The sequence below is a fragment of the Lagenorhynchus albirostris genome, chromosome 6 (assembly GCF_949774975.1).
Source record: "Lagenorhynchus albirostris chromosome 6, mLagAlb1.1, whole genome shotgun sequence".
NCBI lineage: Eukaryota > Metazoa > Chordata > Mammalia > Artiodactyla > Delphinidae > Lagenorhynchus > Lagenorhynchus albirostris.
This window is the reverse complement of record NC_083100.1, coordinates 76,494,554-76,516,517: the sequence shown is the minus strand read 5'-3', so window position 1 is coordinate 76,516,517 and position 21,964 is coordinate 76,494,554. Positions and strand designations below refer to the sequence as shown.

General features: G+C 34.2%; 1 protein-coding gene across 3 annotated transcripts in view; it reads left to right on the top strand.

The window, feature by feature from the left end:
* GALNT13 (polypeptide N-acetylgalactosaminyltransferase 13) overlaps positions 1–21,964 on the top strand; it is an 829,184-nt gene that overhangs the window by 461,332 nt on the left and 345,888 nt on the right. The window lies entirely within an intron of this gene.

Sequence of the window (21,964 nt, the reverse complement as noted above, 5' to 3'; positions counted from 1 at the left end):
ACTGTTTTCTATTTATTACAGTTGTGCCTTGCATCCTTTATTCCCTACTACTTCTGCCTCCTCTTAATATAATTGAGGTTTTATATGATGCTATTCTATTTTCTCTTACTGTATATATACTTTTAAAAATTTGCATTTCTCTAATAATTAGTGATGTTGAACAGCTTTTCATGTGCTTCTTGGCCATCTGTATGTCTTCTTTGGAGAAATGTCTATTTAGGTCTTCTGCCCATTTTTGGATTGGGTTGTTTCTTTAATATTGAGCTACATGAGCTGTTTATATATTTGGAGATTAATCTTTTGTCCGTTGATTCATTTGCAAATATTTTCTCCTATTCTGAGGGTTGTCTTTTCGTCTTGTTTATGGTTTCCTTTGCTGTGCAAAAGCTTTGAAGTTTCATTAGGTCCCATTTGTTTATTTTTTTAAATTTATTTATGTTTTTACATCTTTATTGGAGTATAATTGCTTTACAATGGTGTGTTAGTTTCTGCTTTATAACAAAGTGAATCAGTTATACATATGCATATGTTCCCATATCTCTTCCGTCTTGCATCTCCCTCCTTCCCACCCTCCCTATCCCACCTCTCCAGGCGGTCACAAAGCACCAAGCTGATCTACCTGTGCTATGTGGCTGCTTCCCACTAGCTATCTACCTTACGTTTGGTAGTGTATATATGTCCATGCCTCTCTCTCACTTTGTCACAGCTTACCCTTCCGCCTCCCCATATCCTCAAGTCCATTCTCTAGTAGGTCTGTGTTTTTATTCCTGTCTTACCCCTAGGTTCTTCATGACATTTTTTTTTTCTTAAATTCCATATATATGTGTTAGCATATGGTATTTGTCTTTCTCTTTCTGACTTACTTCACTCTGTATGACAGACTCTAGGTCTATCCACCTCATTACAAAAAGCTCAATTTCATCTCTTTTTATGGCTGAGTAATATTCCATTGTATATATGTGCCACGATTACTCTAGGAGGTGGATCAAAAAAGATCTTGCTGTGATTTATGTCAAAGAGTGTTCTTCCTATTTTTTCCTCTAAGAGTTTTATAGTGTCCGGTCTTACATTTAGATCTCGAATCCATTTTGAGTTTATTTTTGTGTATGGTGTTCGGGAGTGTTCTAATTTCATTCTTTTACATGTAGCTGTCCAGTTTTCCCAGCACCACTATTGAAGAGACTGTCTTTTCTCCATTGTATATCTTTGCCTCCTTTGTCATAGATTAGTTGACCATAGATGTGTGGGTTTATCTCTGGGCTTTCTATCTTGTTCCATTGATCTATGTTTCTGTTTTTGTGCCAGTACCATATTGTCTTGATTACTGTAGCTTTGTAGTATAGTCTGAAGTCAGGGAGTCTGATTCCTCCAGCTCCATTTTTTTTGCTCAAGACTGCTGTGGCTATTCGGGGTCTTTTGTGTCTCCATACAAATTTTAAGATGATTTGTTCTAGTTCTGTAAAAAATGCCATTGGTAATTTGATAGGGATTACATTGAATCTGTAGATTGCTTTGGGTAGTGTAGTCATTTTCCCAGTATTGGTTCTTCCAATCCAAGGACATGGTATATATCTCTCCATCTGTTTGTATCATCTTTGATTTCTTTCATCAGTGTCTTATAGTTTTCTGCATACAGGTCTTTTGTCTACGTAGGTAGGTTTTTTCCTGGGTGTTTTATCATTTTGGTTGCAATGGTAAATGGGAGTGTTCCCTTAATTTCTCTTTCAGATTTTTCATCATTACTGTATAGGAATGCAAGAGATTTCTGTGCATTAATTTTGTATCCTGCAACTTTACCAGATTCATTGATTAGCTCTAGTAGTTTTCTGGTGGCATTTTTAGGATTCTCTATGTATAGTATCATGTCATCTGCAAACAGTGACAGTTTTACTTCTTCTTTTCCAATACAATATATATTTTAAACTAATCTAAGTATATCTTCAAATGATGCCATACCATTTCACATATAGTACAGGTAATTTTTTTTTCCTTTTTAATTGTGCATTTTAATAGAAAGTTAAAACCTAACTACAATAGCTGGTCTTTCTATACTCCAAGACATTTATAGTACAGGTAACTTTTAACAGAGTATTACCAATACCTCCATCCTATGCCTCGTGACATTTGTTTCATTCACTGCCCTTATCTGTATGCTGTCATCAACCAGTATCATATTACTATTATTACTTTAGACAGTTATTGGTCATTTTAAACAATCTTGGAAAGGTGATTCAAAAGAGATAGGACAGTCTTTCCAACAAGTGGTGCTAAAACAGTTGGCTATCCACATGCAGATATAAAACAACAACAGAAAACTGAACCTTAAACTAAACACTTATCTATTAAAAATTCATTTTCAGTGGAGTATAGACCTATATGTAATAGGCATAACTATAAGAATTGTAGGAGAAAATCCAGTGACTTAGGGCAGTTAAAAATTTCTCAGGACTGGGCTTCCCTGGTGGCGCAGTGGTTGAGAGTCTGCCTGCCGATGCAGGGGACACGGGTTTGTGCCCTGGTCCGGGAAGATCCCACATGCCACGGAGTGGCTGGGCCCGTGAGCCATGGCCGCTGAGCCTGCGCGTCCGGAGCCTGTGCTCCGCAACGGGAGAGGCCACAACAGTGAGAGGCCCGCGTACCGCAAAAAAAAAATTTCTCAGGACACAAATGAGCAAATACTAAAGGAAAAAGACATTGATGAATTGGAGTTGATAAAAATTTAAAATTCTGTTTTTCAAAAGATACCATTAAGGAAAAAAAATATCACAAAGTGGCAGACAACATTTGCAAAACACATATCTTATAATGTACTTTATCCAGAATGCATAAAGAACTCCTATAAGTTTATAATGAGATGACAGACTACCCAAGTAAAACAAATGGGCAAAAAATTTGACCAGACGTTTCACCAGAGAAGATCATTTGACAGCACATATGCACATAAACTGATGCTGAACATCATAGCGTTAGGGAAATTCAAGTTAAATTCAAAATAAGAACACGTGGCTAAAGCCAAAAGGCTAAAAATACCAAGTTCTGGCTAGAATGCAGAGCAACTAGAAATCTTATTACTTGCTGGTAAAGATGGAAAAAGATACACTTTGGAAAACAGTTTGATAGCTTCTTGTAAATTTAACCATGTACTTACCATATGCTCCACCAATCCAATTCCTTAATATTTAACTGGGAGGATATGTCCACACAAATACCCATGTGCAAATGTTTATAACTGCTTTATCTTTAACATCCAACAATTGGAAATGATCAAATGTCCATTAACTGGTGAATGAATTAAACAAATTTTGATACATACTTACTGAAAAGTTCTACTTAATAATAAAAAATAAATTAATGCACAGAGGAACATGGCTAAATATCAAAAACATCATGCTAAGTAAAAGGCAGACACACAAAAAGACACAGAAAACTGAATAGTGTGCAATTCTATTTATATGAAGTTCTAAAATAGTAAAACTTGTAACAGTACAGTAAAACTGTACTGTAACAGTACAGTAAAACTGTACTGTAACAGTACAGTAAAACAGTAAAAACTGTAACAAGACAGTTACAGTGGCTATTGGGCTGGAAGTGTGAGAAGTGGGTTGTCTGCAACTGAGCACAATGAAACTAATTGAAGTCTGGAAGTAGTCTATATTTTGGTTTGGGTGGTGATTATATCTATATACATTTGTCAAAACTAATCTTAATAAGGATGAATTTTATTGTATGTAAATTATATTAATATATCTGATTACAAAAACTTTAATGGGATAGATAGAATAAACATCAAACAACCCAACTCTTGGCCAGATTATCATAAATTCTCACAGTAAAGGCCTACTTACTTCAGTATTCATTACCCTCTACAAGTTTGCCTTTCAACAAAAATTTGTAAGGCATGCCAGAAGGCAAGATAAAATATATTGAGAAGCAACAAAGTCATCATCAGAACAAGACTCAGATATGGTTCAGATGTAAGTATCAGATATGAAATTTAAAATGATTATGATAATATGTTACACACTCTAATGGAAAAGGTAGACAACATGCAGCATCACTTGGATAATGTCAGCAGATAGATGGAAACTATAACAAAAATTTAAAAGGAAATATTAGAAATTAAAAACACCATAACAGAAATATAGGATGCATTCAATGTGCTCCTGGTAGACTTAACACAAGCAAGGAAAGAAAGAACAAACTTGAAGATAGGGCAGTAAAAGTTACTCAGCCTGAAACGCAAAGAGAAAAAAGATTGGAAACGTTTTTTAAAAATCCAAGACTGTAAGAACAAGTAAAAAGTGTAACATTTGTGTAATTGGAATAACAGAAGGAGAAAAAAAGGAAAATGAGCAGATAAGGTATTTGAAGAAATAATTGTTTCCTTGAACCACAGATCCCACAGGCTCAGAGAACCCTAATAGGATAAATAACAAAAACACACACCTAGGCATCTCATATTAAAATTGCAGAAAACCAAAGATAAATAGAAAATGTTAAGGGGAAAGCCTTACAAAGGGATAAGAATTATAACAAACTGCTTATCAGAAACCACGCAAACAAGAAGAGAATGGAGTGAAATTATTAGAGCGTTGGGGGAAAAAAAAACTACCAGTGTAGATTTCTATATCTAATGAAATTATCCTTCAGTAATGAAAGTGAAACAAACATTTTCTTAAACAAAAACTTAGGAAATTGATTACTTTCAGACCTGTACTGTAAGAAATTTTGAAAGAAGTTCTTTTTCTCTTTTTTTTTTTTTTTTTTTGCAGTACGCAGGCCTCTCACTGCTGTGGCCTCTCCTGTTGTGGAGCACAGGCTCCGGACGCGCAGGCTCAGCGGCCATGGCTCACGGGCCCAGCCACTCCGTGGCATGTGGGATCTTCCCGGACCGGGGCACAAACCCGTGTCCCCTGCATTGGCAGGCGGACTCTCAACCGCTGCACCACCAGGGAAAACCAGAAGTTCTTTTAAAGAAACAAAATAACATAGCAGAAAGTTAGATCTACATAAAGGAAATGTGTCAGGAAAAAAACAAATGAATATCAGTATTATTGATAGTGTTCTACACGCAAAAGATCTATTTTTACAAACAAGGACCACGAGAGGTAGAGGTGATATCTATTGAAATATCTGAGATCCAAAAAAATTGGAAATGGGACCATGTGTGACTGACACACAGAAGCATAAGTCAGCTTTTATGATGTCCATCTAGAGAAAGGAATTTTTGTCATGTGGACATAAAATGTATTTCTATAGTGTCCTCTCCAGAACTGTGTAGGGGAGTTGAAGCTAATTGTTTCCTTATTGATGCCCCTACAATGCCTCAATCTAAACTCACCTCCAAAGGTTTGCCAGATGGAGCTCAAGACAACAAATATGACACTCATACTATTTGTCTAAATATTTACAATTTATAAATCAATATCAAACTATCAAATAAAATATATTTTACCTGTAGAATAAAAGCTACAATGAGATGTAGCTGCATACTCATTTTTAGGCCCAAATCAGAAATGATAACAGCATCTAGTAGTGGTGAGGATGTGGAACAACTGGAACTCTCACACATTGCTGGCAGGAATGTGATTTGGAGAAAGATTTGCAATTTCTTATGAATTTAAAAATACTCTTACCATACAATCCAACAATTTTATTCCTAAGTGTTTACTCAAGAGAGATGACTACTGATACAGTCAGTAGTCATCTCTACAGACGCATCTTAACAATACGCTGAGGGAAAGAGATCAGACACAAAAGGCTACATACTGTATCATTTTATTTATACAGATGCTATAAAAAACAAATCTAAACTCTAGTGACAGAAGACATAGGAGCAAGTTTGAGCATCTGTGTGGGCTTGACTGGAAGGGCACATGGGGACTTTGGGAATGATGGATATTCTGTGTTTTGGTTGGGGGGGTGGTTAAATAGGTATATACGTTTGTCATAATTCATTGAACTGTACACAAAATGAGTGTATTTTATTGTGTTTAAATAATATTTAAATAAAGTTAGTTTTGAAAAATACACCTTAACTATGAGGGCCAAGAATTAACCTTAAAACTAGTGGCATTTCTGAGTTTTCTTTTTTTTTTTTAATTTTTCACCTGAAGATGGATATAACTAGAATCTACTTCATTATCTCAGGAGATATTTAATCATCCAAGAGAGGGCAATCTCATTTATACGGAAGTTAGGGAAACTATATTTGTATCTATTAAGTATATAGATGTTATAAAAAAGAAAGAGATATCCAACATTCACAGGTTTCTAGCCAGGAGAAATATGCTCACAGGCTCGGAACAATGGATTTAGAATAAGAACCAGGTACATTTGTCATTAGGTATTAAATTGATTAACTTATTCTGACTCACTAAGGTTTGCTCTTTTATGTTTTATTATATGTCTGTGTCAAATTAACAATATGCAAATTAAGCTACTATCTAAAGGGACTTTTTTTCCTGCAGAAATAATTATACAGTTATTAGAATCATTTTGCAAGGATGAAATATTTGGTTGTATAGACTGCCTATGCTTTGTCACAAGGCAGAAAAGTCATGGCATTAGGGAGTAGTAAAATATATACACTATTCTCTTAATACAATTTATCTCTCATTTGTAGGGAAAATTTAATTATTTTTAACAGATGTGAATTCTCTGAGTTAACATGAAGAATATCAGTTCAGTATTAAAGAGGGACATTTTAAATCAGTGAAGTTAAACTGATTACTTTCCTTTAAAAAGTTAAACTGATTACAAAAAGGAAAAATACTGTGCTCTGAAAATTATTCAGTAGAATTTGATGCCTTTAGATTGATTTTAGATATACAGCGTAGTTTCAGCTAAATCAGAGATCCTGAATTGAGTTTTGAATTTCTTTGCTATCAAACAGATAATTAAAGTAACCACATTAAAAGGAATGCTATAAAAACCTTTCTGGAGAGATTTTGGGCAGATACGGGGTGTGTGTGTGTGTGTGTGTGTGTGTGTTTACTGGTAAATAGCACAAACTCTGAGGTCAAGCTGCCTGGGTTTGATCAGGACTTCACTTATTAACTGGGCAAGCTTGACATTATTTAAGTTTTCTCTATTTCTGTGTTTACTCTTCCATAAAATTAGGACTGTGATAACTAGTGCACATTCCATAAACTTGTTATGCAGATTGAGTTAATGTATATAACATGCTAAGAGCAGTGCCTAGCACATGAACACAGCTTAAGTTTTGCATGTTTTGTTCTTGTTTATATTGGACAGTAACACAACTTTCCAACGAAAATTTTCTAGTGGTACTGGTAAGAAAGATATCATAGAAGAAAATGAAAACTGTTAGTGGGTGAAGCAGAACTGTGGATGTATAAGATGTAAGAAACACTAGGGTAGAAATTTTTTCTGTGTTGTTTACTGATATATGCCCAGCATCCCAAATAGACCTGGCATAGTGAAGTCAATAAATGCTTGTTGAATTAAATTGAATTGAATGTGAGGAGATGGTTTCATCATATCTTATAAGAGTTAAGTGTTTGGTTATATCTCAACAATTATAACTAAACATGCAATATACATAAAAACAGAACTTGAAACTGTTTAATGAAATACTACCCCACACATGGGGCTTCCTTGGTGGTGCAGTGGTTAAGAATCCACCTGCCAATGCAGGGGACTTGTGTATGAGCCCTGGTCTGGGAAGATCCCACATGCCACGGAGCAACTAAGCCCATGTGCCACAACTACTGAGCCTGCACTCTATAGAGCCCGCGAGCCACAACTACTGAAGCCCACCCACCTAGAGCCCGTGCTCCGCAACAAGAGAAGCCACTGCAATGAGAAGCCCGCGTGCCGCAACAAAGAGTAGCCCCCACTTGCCGCAACTAAAGAAAGCCCGCGCGCAGCAACGAAGACCCAATGCAACCAAAAATAAATAAATGAAATAAATAAATTTATTAAAAAGAATACTACCCCACACTTGAAAAAGGAAATCTGCATGAACTGGATAATTTGTAGGCAGGAAGAAAGGCTACAAAATGTCTTGATAAGTTGTTGGGATCTGACAGGATAAAGAGGTGACAATAATTCACATTAGATGAGAAAAATGGGAAGAAGAGGAAAAACTCTAAGAAGAAAAACTTTTATTAATATATGAATTTCTGAATTGTACTCTGTGGGGAAATATATCCTGAACCTTGCATAGTTAAACTTGACAAAGTTTGGTTCTGTCTTCCCTGCTTCCTTTCTTCTAATCTGCATAGTTTAAAATGAAGATTACCTAAATAATTACAGTTAAATAATTATAACTTCTGCCTTGCACCTCCTCTTAAGCTTGCTTTAAATTTATGGGAACATCTTTTAGCAAGAGCAGAATGCTTTCACATAATGATCCCATATTCTTTCTTACAAGGGAGATATCGTACCATCTTTACCATCTCAAGCTGGGAATCCCTAAGTAGTTTTCAGTGAGTGAACATATTATGTCAGTTAATGCAAGGTAATAGCAACTTGCTACTATCACGTGATTCTGCTTAGTTAGATGTGATACTCAGTATGTAAAGGAACTTTACTGCATTAGTCTACCTGCTTTATTTTCCCATCAATCTATTTTTCCTGAGACACTTTTTATTGTTAAGATCATAGAGATAAATTTGCAAAACATTTGCAAGCTAAATTCTGTTTTGTGTGTCAGCTGAGGTAAACTGGCTCTAAACAATTCTCTGTTGAAAACACTTGTGCATTCAGACAAAATACCTAAATTTCCAATCTTGAGATATTGTGAGTCTATAATTTTATAAGATATGTAGGTGTCTGGGTTTTGATGAATGCAAGTCAGTATGGCAAAACGTGTTGCATACAACCTATCCAGATTAAGTCTTTTCATCCAATTGGTCTCCCGTTTGAGACTTTATGAATTAGCAGAGTACATAGGAAAAAAGAAGCCAGAATGAAGAAACAGAGCTGGAAGGAAACAATATCAAAAGGATAGTGAAATTTTTTTTTTGCTGTGCCACAATGGACAAGGAACTAAAATATGGTCAATAAGCAATCTTAAAGTCCACTTATTAAAAAACTCATAACTGCACTTCAAAAAAAGGAAGCAAAACCACCTCATTTTGAAATCACTGGAGTATTTTTACCTCTTTGAAATATAAAATAAGAAAGGTAATAATTCAAATCAGTTTATTCATGCAGAGGAATAAATATAAAATAACTGAAAATAAAACAATATAATGATACATATGAAATTAGCTGCCCCTTCCTAGTAGCATGAATAAAGAGCTATTAACCGCAAATTGCAATGGAATTTACCTATTGGATAACATTAACTACTAATGCAAACAAATTTTAAAGTTGTTTCCTAAAGTGACTGCTATTACTTATTCCTACAGAAAACTGGATCTATTATAAACGTTGGAAGACAGCTGTGCTAGAGTAAACTGCTTTTCCTTCAGGTTAAAATAATTTCATGGGAAAAATTACTCAAAACATTCATAGTTACCTTGAAACTCAAGTCCTAGGGCAGAATTTCCATAAATAAATTTTAACCTCAATAGGTTTTAAGTAGTAGAGGATTAAACTAGCAATGTGTATGTAATGAAAATTAAACACTTCTATAGGTAGTTATGAAAAGGTGACAATTAAATTATTAAATATGAAAGAAAAAAGTAGTATCGGTAAAGATATTTTAAAACATTACCATCCCCCCAAATCTGTGTATGTATGTATATGTATGTGGGTATACATATATATTTTTGCACAAATATAAACGTGTGTATATGCATACATGTATATGATATACATATTATGTACAGTCAGGTAAAATGTTAAGGATTTTAAGAGTAAACTACATAGAGAAAGAAGAAGGAAGGGGTCATTGTTTCTCCTCAGGCTCAGAGCACCGTCTGTTGTTTTTTATTGGGTCACTAATTTAATCTGTAGCTTGTCTAGGTGAGTAAGCACCCACAATTTGCCCTTGACCTTATGAAGTAACCAAAATTTCCTTTAATAAAAATGGTTTAGATAATAAAAGCCGGGGCATATTTGACAGTATTTCATATAGATCTGATGAGTTTTAAGAAAGAGTGTGTTCACCTAAATATGTACCTTACTGGTGGTTGAGCATTGTGTTGATTTTTATAACAGCATTTAAATTTTAAAATTATCGTACTAAACTGGTCAAACCATAAACTTTGTCATGTAAGTGGGGAATCCACTACAGCTCCCACTTTCCTTTTTAAACTCTTATAAGCAGGAAACAGATGGCACTTTCAAGCAAGTAGCCAAGGAGAGTATAATAACAAGGCTGTTTACAAAAGAATCAACAGAGTTTAGAGAATGCAACAAAAAATGGTTGTACACTGGCACTAGTAATCAGGTGTTAAGTCATTACCACTCCTGGACTTTAAGTGGGAGGGAAGGAAGCAATTATATGAACTCGTAAAAAATACCTCTATGGAGAGGGCTACCTGAGAGACTATGGCCTATAGTTTGAGATCATAGCCAGTTTGTGGCTACTACACAAGAAAGACCCAAGGGAGTAAATGTCTTAATTTTATTTTGTCTTACTGTCCAACTTCTTACTGGTTAGTCTCATTGGCCAAATCCAATCTGAAGCCAGAGAAGAAAGTCTATAAAATTCAGCCTCGGGCTTCCCTGGTGGCACATTGGTTAAGAATCTGCCTGCCAATGCAGGGGACACGGGTTCGATCCCTGGCCCAGGAAGATCCCACATGCCGCGGAGCAACTAAGCCCGTGCACCACAACTACTGAGCCTGTGCTCAAGAGCCCGTACTCTGCAATGAGAGAAGCCACAACAATGAGAAGCCCGTGCACCACAACATAGAGTAGCCCCCGCTCACCACGACTAGAGAAAGCCCATGCGCAGCAACGAAGAACCAACACAGCTGAAATAAAAGCAAATAAATTTATTTTTAAAAAAAAGTCAGCCTCCTGGGGCATAGTTTGAGAAAGGTCGAGTGGAATGTGGATCTGGAGGAACAAATGGAAAATTCTGCATTCCATTCCTCTTTTTTTTTTTTTTTCTCCAGCATATCTCTTTTCTAGATAAAAAATGTGTGTCCCTAGTATAAGGGATGTGTGAATCGTATCAACTACCATATTCTTATGAATTTATATCAGTTTTATCATATTCCCAAACAAAATCTAAAATGTTAGTAAACCTCAGTGCTCTTTGTATAAGGTAATCTAGAAAAAAAAAGTAAGGAAAAAAATTCTTAATATAAAATATAGCTGCTATAGTCTTATGACATGTAGCTGCTCATGAGGTCTTAGATGATAATTATACATTCTTTTAGCTGCAATTACTCTATGTGTATCCTAAGCTGTGTCAGTAACTAGTCTGTATGGTATGATCAGACTAGTTACTGGTGGTATGATCCTGTGTTATAAGCCTGATTGGTCTACCTTTATTGTGTTGCCTCATTATTCTATTACCCAGCCTATCACATAAATAAGACACTCCAGAGAAACCTCTAGGTTCAGAAATAGTTCTCCTTGTCCCCATTATGTGGTGGCAGTCTAATTTCCTGCTGGTAAATAATATCAATCACCTCAACCACTATTGTTGTCCCTTTCTCTGTAGAGAAGGTTAGACAGCTTAAGGAGTTCATAATGGCCAGAGGGCAGACTCAATTTCCGATTTTACAGATCCTTGATTGTGTTCTCTAGTGGAAGCATTTTTTTCCCATGGAAACTAGTACCCTTCTCCCCATAAAGGCTAGGTTGTAGAGATAGAAATTTTTCTTCAGTGACTTTGCTGAAAGAGGCCACTCTCACATCCTCCCTTGGTTCCTGGACCTGTGCATTCTGTCTTAGGAGATATGACATTATGCATTGGATAGTGCTTTAAGGTACATAGCATCCTGTGGGATGGCATCCCCAATCCACAAGATTTTTCTCCCCAAAGTTTCTATAGTAGTCTAGCAGATTATTCCATTCTATCAAGTCAATTGCTTCTAGATGTTGAGGGCTTGAGATTTTTTTTTTTTTTTTGGTGATCCCGGGGGTCATTTTCTTTTCCCCCCATAAATTATTTCCCCTGGTCTGTGGTAAGATTATGTCAAAACCCAAGTAAAATAAAGATTTTGTAAGTCTACAAATGGTGGTGCTGACAGAATTGTGGCCAGAGGAGACAGATCCCAGATATCTGTTTCTCCCTTTAAGAAGACTTTTTTTTTCCTTTCACAATGATGAAAGGGGTCCAATAGAATTGACCTCATACAAATTGGTCAAGAATGGTGCCATATGATTGACTGTGTGTTGTCTTTTACTATTGGCAAGTCGGGTGGCCATAACCATGTCAACTGTGGTGAGAAGTTCATGTTGTCAAATCAGTGCATAGTGTGCATTTGTGCCATCCTGGCCTATTAGTACTTCTCCCATTGAGCAAGCACTGGATTAATTGAAAAAAAAAAGAATGACAGCTATAGGAAGGATAATTTTGTCCATGTGATTATTGAGAGGCTCCTCTGCCATGGAAACCCTCTCTGGGAGATTATATGGGACTTGAATCTCCATCTTTTGTGCCCATTTCAAGAGGACCACTCATATACTCCTCCATCAGACCTCTTTGCCATTGATTTTCCAGTCTTGGTGTTTTAAGTCCCCTATCAGTTGTCCAACCTGTTAGCCACTGCTCATGGATGAGTGTAGATCCCTAACTCAAGCCATCTCTCCTTTCACACAGTATTCAGCCAAATTTCCTCTCTGACTTTCTGCATGATGGGAGGATTTCCTTTCACCCACTGACTTTCAGGACCACCCCTGAGTAGGGCTGTAAAGTAGCAGCTTTTAACAAGGACTAGTAAATTCTTAGTTAATCCAGCCTTGCACTGTTTCTTCCTTCATTAACTGGTCATAGGGCACTCCCCATGAAATAAATTATAGTTGTGAGTGAGAGAACCAACCGTCAGCAACCCCACAGAGAAGGAACCAGGGAAATAAATACCTCCACCTCTTTCATCTCCTATCCCCTAATATCTGTCAGTGCCTTCCCAACCAGAAGTCAAAGGACAAGGGAACCTGGATGATGTGAAATAGAGGTCAGCAACCCTTGACACAGCAGGCTGGAGATGGTGCAGAGGGAGACCTAGTGGACCAAATAAAGACATTCAGCACAACTGCCGCCAGAAAAGCACAATCCAGCAGTAAATTTAATTTTATGGCTTAAAATACTTTAGGGTATTTGAGATGAACCATTTTTCTGCTCACAGTATTATAATTTTTAATTGCAGACCTTTGTGAATGATTTTTTTTTTCCTTCTGACATGTGGAATCATAAGAACCTCCTGAGTAATATTTGCTTCACATTTTCTGTGACTAATAGTAGCTAATTTCGAGCTTTATTGGACATCTTATGCAGTTGCATAAGTAAAATGTTACATTCAGAAATTATTTTAAAAAGTATGTATCTACTACCTCAATTAGATGTACAGTCAATGAATGCAGTGCTTTTTTTTTGGCTAAAGTGGGTATATTTTTGTGAACTTGATGAATCATATGTGTGATGATATATCAAATGCTGAGAGTTTATTATTGTATATTTTAGGAATAATTTGTAATGTTGGGTTATGTAAGGGGCTTCTTTAAAATGGCCATTGTTCCACTATGCTGTCTCCTTACAAAGGGCTTCCCAATGCATCTTGAAGCCAAAATTCGAGTTTTGTTTCCCAAAAAAAAGGTTTTTTTGGGGGGGGGCAGTGTAGGCAGAAGTTGGGGGATGGGTAGATTTCCTATTTAAAGCTGAGACTAAGGTTATTACTAGAGCCATTGCAAGCTGAGGACCTTTTCAATACTTTTAATGAGGAATCTCATTCTTAATGCAGAAGGAAATAATTTCATGTTTCAGCATTATTATATTACCTTAGTGAACATTTTAAAAGTTGGGTCCATTGTTTCTAGGAAATATTTATGACTGTAACAGGTGCCAAACAACCTCTTAATGTACAGAAGAATAGCAGTGGCTTTAATAGACATGTAGATGGTTTTGTAAGGACGATTGTGAAAGGAGAGTGAAAAAATTTATACTAATATAGAAATTTGCTTTTTCATAAAAGAGGAACCAAGAACTTTGCTATCTGTCCTTACTTAGTTTTCCTTATCTGTAAATTATAGTGAAGCTCCTGTGAGAACTTTCCTGCTAAAACAAACCATAATTCTTTATGATACTCTTCTACCTGCTTGTCATCTTAGGTACATTAAGTAGCTTTCCATCTTTCAGGAACTCCACTCAACACTGATCCCTTCTTTTTCATTCCCCCAACATCCACTAACTTCACCTTCTGTATCTATCACTGTAAAAGCCATGTTATATCCATCATCACTGAAACCAGTTTTGGTTAATATGCAGCTGAAATCCCCTTATTAAGTACAGTTGAACTGATTTAAACAATACAGATGATGCTAAAGAAAGAATGTAAAAGTTCTTCTAATCTAAGAAACCACTGCAAGTCTCCGTTGGTGACATATGTTTATACATCATATAACTTTTTTTTATAGAAATGGGCTTATTTTTTAGTATTGTTTCATGACCTCTTTTTTCACTTAAGTATAATATGAACATCTACATAATTAAATATTTTTCTATAGCATAATTTTAATTTATGTTTTTTGTATGTGGATATAACACAATTTATATTGTATTTAAAATGTAGTATATATAGTATTTAGTATAATACATATGTAGTATATAGTATCTATGGAGAGGGAGAAAATATACATTTATTTTTTTTCTTGCATGTAAAAACACATAATATTACTTTAATTATCTATGCCAGTAAAATTTGGGGCATATCCATATTTCCTTACAATATATTTTTATAAAAGATTTCTGAGTCATAATTTATAAGCTATGTTTCATTTTCTTTTATAGAATATTATAGGAATGTGTAATATGGGCATCTACTGTAGTACATATATGCATTGGCATATAACTTCCATTTATATAACACTGTGAAGTTATTTAAATATTTTACAAAAGAAGAAATTATGGACAAGAAAGAAAAGTCCATTATTGTAAGGCTAATAGCTGCCAGTATTTAAGCAGCTGTACTTTGTATTGAGTTACTATTGAGAACCATTTGTAACAGTTCCACAAACTACTATTTTTATTAAAAATTACCATTGGGGTCTGAAATAGATTAATTGCATACTTCACTTTATTTAAATGGTTTCTTTAACTATCTGCTTAGGGTCTGATTTGTGATCTAATTAAAACCTCTTAAGACCATAGTCTTCACACATTTTAACTGTGTGCCACTATCTGTAGAAATTTTTCAGCTTGTGTTAATGTATCTAAATTTATTTATTATGCATACATATATTATTCTGAACCTAAATATTAAATACTAGTGAGGACTAATTTTTAATATAAAAAATAGGTATGAAGCAGAGATTTTACTTTTTTTTAAATACCACATGGATCATTTTATACATCTTTGAGGTGGGAAAAACCTCTACTTTAATTGCTCTGTTCCTCAGTCTCTCGATAGAACTAGATTGTCTCAAAGTTTCCTTCTACTTTTTTGAACTTATTCACTGATTGAATGAATGGTGTCAGGCACTGAACTGACTCAAAGTTGAGGCAGAATACGTTGGTGAGTCTTCATAGATGAAAGGGGAAAGAATAAAGTGCGCTAATAAAAATAACACTATAGGTATAACAGATAGGTCTGCAGTCCCAATGGTTTAGCAAAATAAAGTGTTTTTGCTCTCATATAAATTATGCAGTGGGCATACCTGATCAGCTGGTGGCTGTCCTCCAAGTGGTGATTCAGGCATCTATGTTACCACCTCCTTGTGATGGCTTTGCTGTTTTCAACACGTGGCTTCCAAAGTTGCTAGAGCCAAGGAAAGAGCATGGAGAATTGCACATGGGAAATTGTTATTGGCCAGGCCCATAGCATTTCTATCCTCAGTTACAAAACCACACTTAAATGTCGGGGAGGCTGAGGAATGTTGTATATCTGTGTATCTAGGAGGAAGTAAAATGGGACAGTTCACTAGTTAGACTCTCTGCCATTACATGTAAACAGATAATGGTAATGGAGTATTATAAAAGGCGTAATGGAATAAAGTAAAAGAGCTATAAAAACAGAGAAGAGAGAGTGTTTACCTTATCTGAAAGTTGAAATTGGTGAACAGGGATTATTTCAGTCATCAGACATAGGAGGAAATTCCTAGCCAGAGGAATATCAGAAGGAAAGTCAAAAAAGATGAGATAAACAATAATTATATTATAGCATGGTTAATCTGTAATTTCCTCATTAAATTTCTACCATATTTTCAAAACAAAATTTTAAAGATGTAGACTAAGGAAGAAAATTAATTGAATCATCATTTATAATAGAGATTACAGAAACAACATAAATGTTCAAAGACAAAGAATTAGTTAAATAAATCATGGTAGGACCATGTTATGCTATATTTTGCAGCCATTATAAGGTAGGTATGGATTCACATATTTATTTGGGTAGATTTTAACAATTGCTTTTTAAACGATAAAAACAAGTATGTATCATAATGATAAATGAAATGATAAAATTCAGCATGCATGAACAATCATATTTTAAATATATAAGTATGTTCTGAATAAATTAAAGTTGACCCTTCAAGCAGAAGTTTAACTGATTTTTCACTTTTTTTTCATCGTGGCTACCTACCTATCTCTTTCTCTCTGTCTCCCTTCCTTTCTCCCCCTTTCTCTCTTTATTCTTTCTTTTAAATGAGCATGTATTATTTTTATATATAATAAAAAGAATATATTTTTGATTTAAAAAATAAGTAAAAGACAGTTTTGGAAATTAGTGTTCCCTTGGTCCTGTGAATGATCTCTCACTTAGCTGGTGGAAAATGCTGCCTTATTAATATCTAACAAGGGGTACCACCCTACTGGGAAATAGTAGCTAATATCTGCTGGACTTGATCCCATTGGAGCTTGCTATTTGCAATATTCTTGCTGCATAAAAATCTAGTTACTGAAATGTAATGGGCAGAAACCAGAGCACCATATATGTCCGTGTTAAAATTTTTTAAAAAGTATTATTGACAGATGTATCAGATTTATAAAAATGCATAGTTTTTTCCAAAAGTATAGCAAGTGAATTGCCATTTATTCCCACATTAAATAGAATGAATTTTGTTTGATATATATATATATATATATTAAGCTCTGTATTATAATATTGATATTTGAAGTCTATCATTGTTTCTAATAGAAATGGGCCAAAGTAAAGAAATACGGAGTTCCTTTACTTTAACAAGAATTATTCTTTATAAACTCAGGGTCTGTAGATTTGCAAAACAGCATGGCCCACGGAACACTGAGTGGAAGGCAAAGTGGTTTGGATGGTGGGATGGTGATCCAATGGCTAGTGTGATTTCCTCATCTTCTGACTCCACTGCAGACTTGTTTATGATTGACAAGGCAAACAGCATTGTCTTAGGGAAACTGATTATTAGCAATGAAGTATGAATATTCAAAGATGAGAGAGATTAAAAGTCAAGGTTTTAAATTTATTTCAATTGACGATTTGGAAGAGATGTAAATTGGAGAAGAGCTGCAGTATCACTGAAAAGAAAGATTTTAAAGGCAAATATACAGAAATTAACAGCTGAGTAGATCTGAGGATAGAAATATAATTTGAGGTAATTTTTTGGAAAGTACGGCAGATGGGATAACATTTAGATTTTGGTCCAGTGTCATGCTTTTCCAATATGCATCATATATTACTATGTTCTTTAACATAATAAAATCTTTACTTTAAAATGACCTAAATTTTACTTTACTCTAGTTTGTTTTTAAATATAAACTGTCTTATCTCTCTTTTTTCAAATAGACAGTGCTTATTGTTAATGGGATATTTCTGCAACTGAAAAAGTGTTCATAATGTACATAAGCCATAATGCAATTAATATGTAGTGTTCATTTTGGTAGACTGATCAGTTGGTTTATTTATATTTTCATGGCCATCATTTTATCAATGGGAATTCTATGATAAAAATAAATCTCATTTAATCTATACGGTATGCACTATGTTAAAGAAAATGAAAGATATATGTGTTATATATGTACATATATATAATGATTCTGCTTTTATATTTCAACAAGTTTTATAATGTCATATTGAGTCAAATTATCTATCATCTTTAATTATTTAACCATATAATTAGGAAGAAAATACCTTCCAGTGTAGTATATTAATTTATTTTTACAGTCCAAACCAGATTTGGAATTGGGACATTTCCATCCATATTTAAATCAATAGTCAAGGTATAATGTAGATTTAGTTGCCTTCTCCAATATAGTTGCCTATTAAGAGTGGAAAAGTAACACCAAAACTTCAATGACTTTTCTTTCTGTTTTTTTACTTTGCCTGTGGAGGAGCATGGTATCTTGTAGGTGTGTGGGTGGATTTTCTTTTTCTTTAAACTATGTAGAGGAGAGAAATAAACAGGTGAGAAAAAAATAAAAGTTGCTATTTAAAGGTACTGGAGATCAGAGATAAACTACATACTAAACTGCACAATCTTTTCTATTTCCTATTTATATTATTTGAATAATAAAAAAAGAAAACCTGCTTCTTCTAGCGATATGTATTCTGCTAAGTAAGAGCCAGAAAAAGAAAAAGCCTGGTTCCACGTTATAATCACTTAGCATTTTTTCCTTGAGCAAGGTGAAAAATACCAATAGGTCTGCTCATGCATAAGAAAAAACATTTTGTAAAATGTCAAATATGCATTCATTAGAGGCTATTATAGAAAAGTATATTTAACTTTGGGGAGGAGACACTTAACCTGATACACATTAAGTTGTCATCTATTCTTCACTAAGAAGCTGAGAATAATTAAGGAGAATGATTATATGTGCTTGCAAACTAGTTCTAAGTATATGGATACTGTTTATGACAATTTTATTTTTGTTGATAAGACTACAAAATGAGATACTTACTCTACCCTACCACTGACAAAACTATAATTTTCAAAATGCTAAGCAAAGGAAATGGTCACAGCTTTGAATATATTACAAAAAACAAGTACTTCAATGTGCTATAACTTGATCTTCATTGTCTACAATGATGGAGTTGAGCTCCATGGTTTTTCTACATAGTGTAAAAGTCATTCCTATCTATTTCATAGTCTTGGTAGCATTGCATTGATGGTAGTGCCTTTCTCTGCAATGTAAGGTGTTTTTGTTAGAATTTATAGAGGGCATTTTAAAGAACTGTGAATGGTGAATGAATTGCTTTCTTAATTTCTAAAAATTCTAATTTTTTTAACCTCAAATTCTTTAAGCTCTCTTTAATGTACCAAAAATCAAAAATTCTTTTTCCCAGAAAAAGATTAATCCTATATTTTCTGACATTAAGGTTACAGACCAGAATATGTAAAATATCTATCATCTACCTATCTATCTATCTATCTCTACCAATCTAGATTGAAAATCTATTTCCTTCTAGATAGATATAGATACAGACACATATATAAAATATCTATGGGCAGTGGGTAGTACTATATAGCTTGATAATGTCCTTTACTTCAGAGTTAGAAGGACTCCTATGGAAACTATAAAAATTCTTTTTAACAGTTTCTATGGAATCAAAACTTAAAGAAATCCTAGAAATGAAAAGTACTTTAAGCCCTATCTAAGTCCAGCATCTCACCAGCAGCACAAATTCACCCAAAGCCAATGCCAACAACTCCATCTGATTTCAGGGACAATAGGCTTACTAACTCCTGAGGGAACATATTACTGTTAGAATTCTAATTCATAAATTGAACAAAACATGCTTTTTCATAAAATTCCTGCCATCATTTCTATTTTTGCTTCTTAAAGTGAATGAGAGTCTTCATAAGCTTTAAGATAACTTTTTTTAATAGTTTGAGGTTGAATACATATATCTTTTTCATTTAAAAATTTCCCGGTTCTTACCATTTTTCTACATATAAGAGGATTTACAGGCTAATTACCTTCATGATACCCGTATCTGAAGTTCCCCAGAGATGCCTAAGTCTCTTTTATAGTTTGACTCCTGCCATTCCAAACTCAGAATAACCTTTCACAGAAAATAATCTACTGGAAGACCCATTGTGTATTAGTACTGGTAATATCAGTTTTGATGTTTTATAATTATGGTCAAATCAGAGGACAGTCTCCTTATTGTGTTCTACCCTAGTTTTGACCATATTCTTATATTATATTAGAATTTATATTCTATGAAATGCTGTAATTTATGGATTATTTTCACATGCTTTTTATCCTTTAATTTTGTATTGAAGTATAGTTGGCTTACAAAATTGTGTTAGTTTCAGGTATCCAGCATAGTGATTCAACTTTTTTTTTTTTGCAGATTATATTCCATTTTAGGTTATTACAAGATATTGGGTATAATTCCCTGTGCTCTACAGTAAATTCTGTTGCTTATCTATTTTATGCATAGTAGTTTGTTAATCTCATACCCCTAATTTGTCTCTCTCCCCCTCCCTTTCCCCTTTGGTAACCCTAAATTTGTAGGGTGAGTAGTAAACATAGTAAACATAGTAAGTTTACTATGTCTATGAGTCTGTTTCTATTTAGTATGTACACTCATTTGTATTATTTTTTAGATAGTAAACATAGTAAGTTTACTATGTCTATGAGTCTGTTTCTGTTTAGTATGTACACTCATTTGTATTATTTTTTAGATCCCACATATGAGTAATATCATATAGTATTCATCTTTTTCTGTCGGTCCTATTTCACTAAGCATACTATTCTCTAGGTCTATCCAGATTGCTGCAAATGGCAATATTTCATTCTTTTTTATGGCTGAGTAATATTCTATACATATACATATATATATATATGTGTGTGTGTATGTATATATGCTTGCCACATCTTCTTAATCCAGTCATCTGTTAATGGGCACTTGGGTTGCTTCCATATCTTGGCTCTTATACATAGTGCTGCAATGAACATTGAGGTACAGCGCATGTATCTTTTCAAATTATTGTTTTAGTTTTTTCTGGATGTATACCCAGGAGTGGAATTGCTGGATCATATGATATTTCTAGTTTTAGCTTTTTAATATTCTTTAAATTTTAAATACATTTTAAAGTAATCAGGGTCCATATATTTGCCCTTTAAAGTATATGGAAATTAAACTCAGTAAGATTAATGTGTTAGGTGCTATAATACAGCAAAACATTGGAAGAGTCAAGACCAGAACTACATTTCTTTCATGGTAACCTAATTTAATATCATTATGAAAAGTAAGTTAAGGGTACATTAGGGTTGACTGGAACCTTGTCTTATTACTATATATTAGCATACATCCAGACATATGCATGCATGCATGTGCCTACACACACACACACACATTGAACCATGTATTTTATAGCTAGAAGGGACATTTGTGTGGTGATAACTTGGAGGAAATGGCAAGAACATGAGCTTGTATAGAATCCTGAACGCTCTTAATAAAAACAATCAAGCCCAGAATATTGCTCTGAAATTCCAGTTATGGAACACATAGCCTCCAAATCCAACTTGACATTTAAAATTATATGTCACTGCTATGAAAGTTCTTTTCACTTATTTGAAAACGATTTGACAAAGAAATCAAATTCTGATGGGGATAAAGCGTTGCCAACCTTGCTTGCTTTTATAAAGATATAATGGCAGTAGATATTTGAAATACCAAAATATTTAAGTGGATGTAAAAGTAAATTAATCTTGGTAAGGTTTTAAAATTTCTCTTTTATCATTTTGTACAACTTAGTCTGCCCAGAGCTCAACTTCATCCCTCTCTAATAAGTGTATTAAAAAACATGAAAGAGAAGTTTTAAGTTTTGGTGTTTTGTGTTGCTTAATTATTGTCTTAATGATTAGTCAGATCATATGATATGTGATAGACTTGAAGGACAACATGCAGCATTGAGTTAATGAATTAAAATAAGTTGTTTCTTTAGTGTAGTG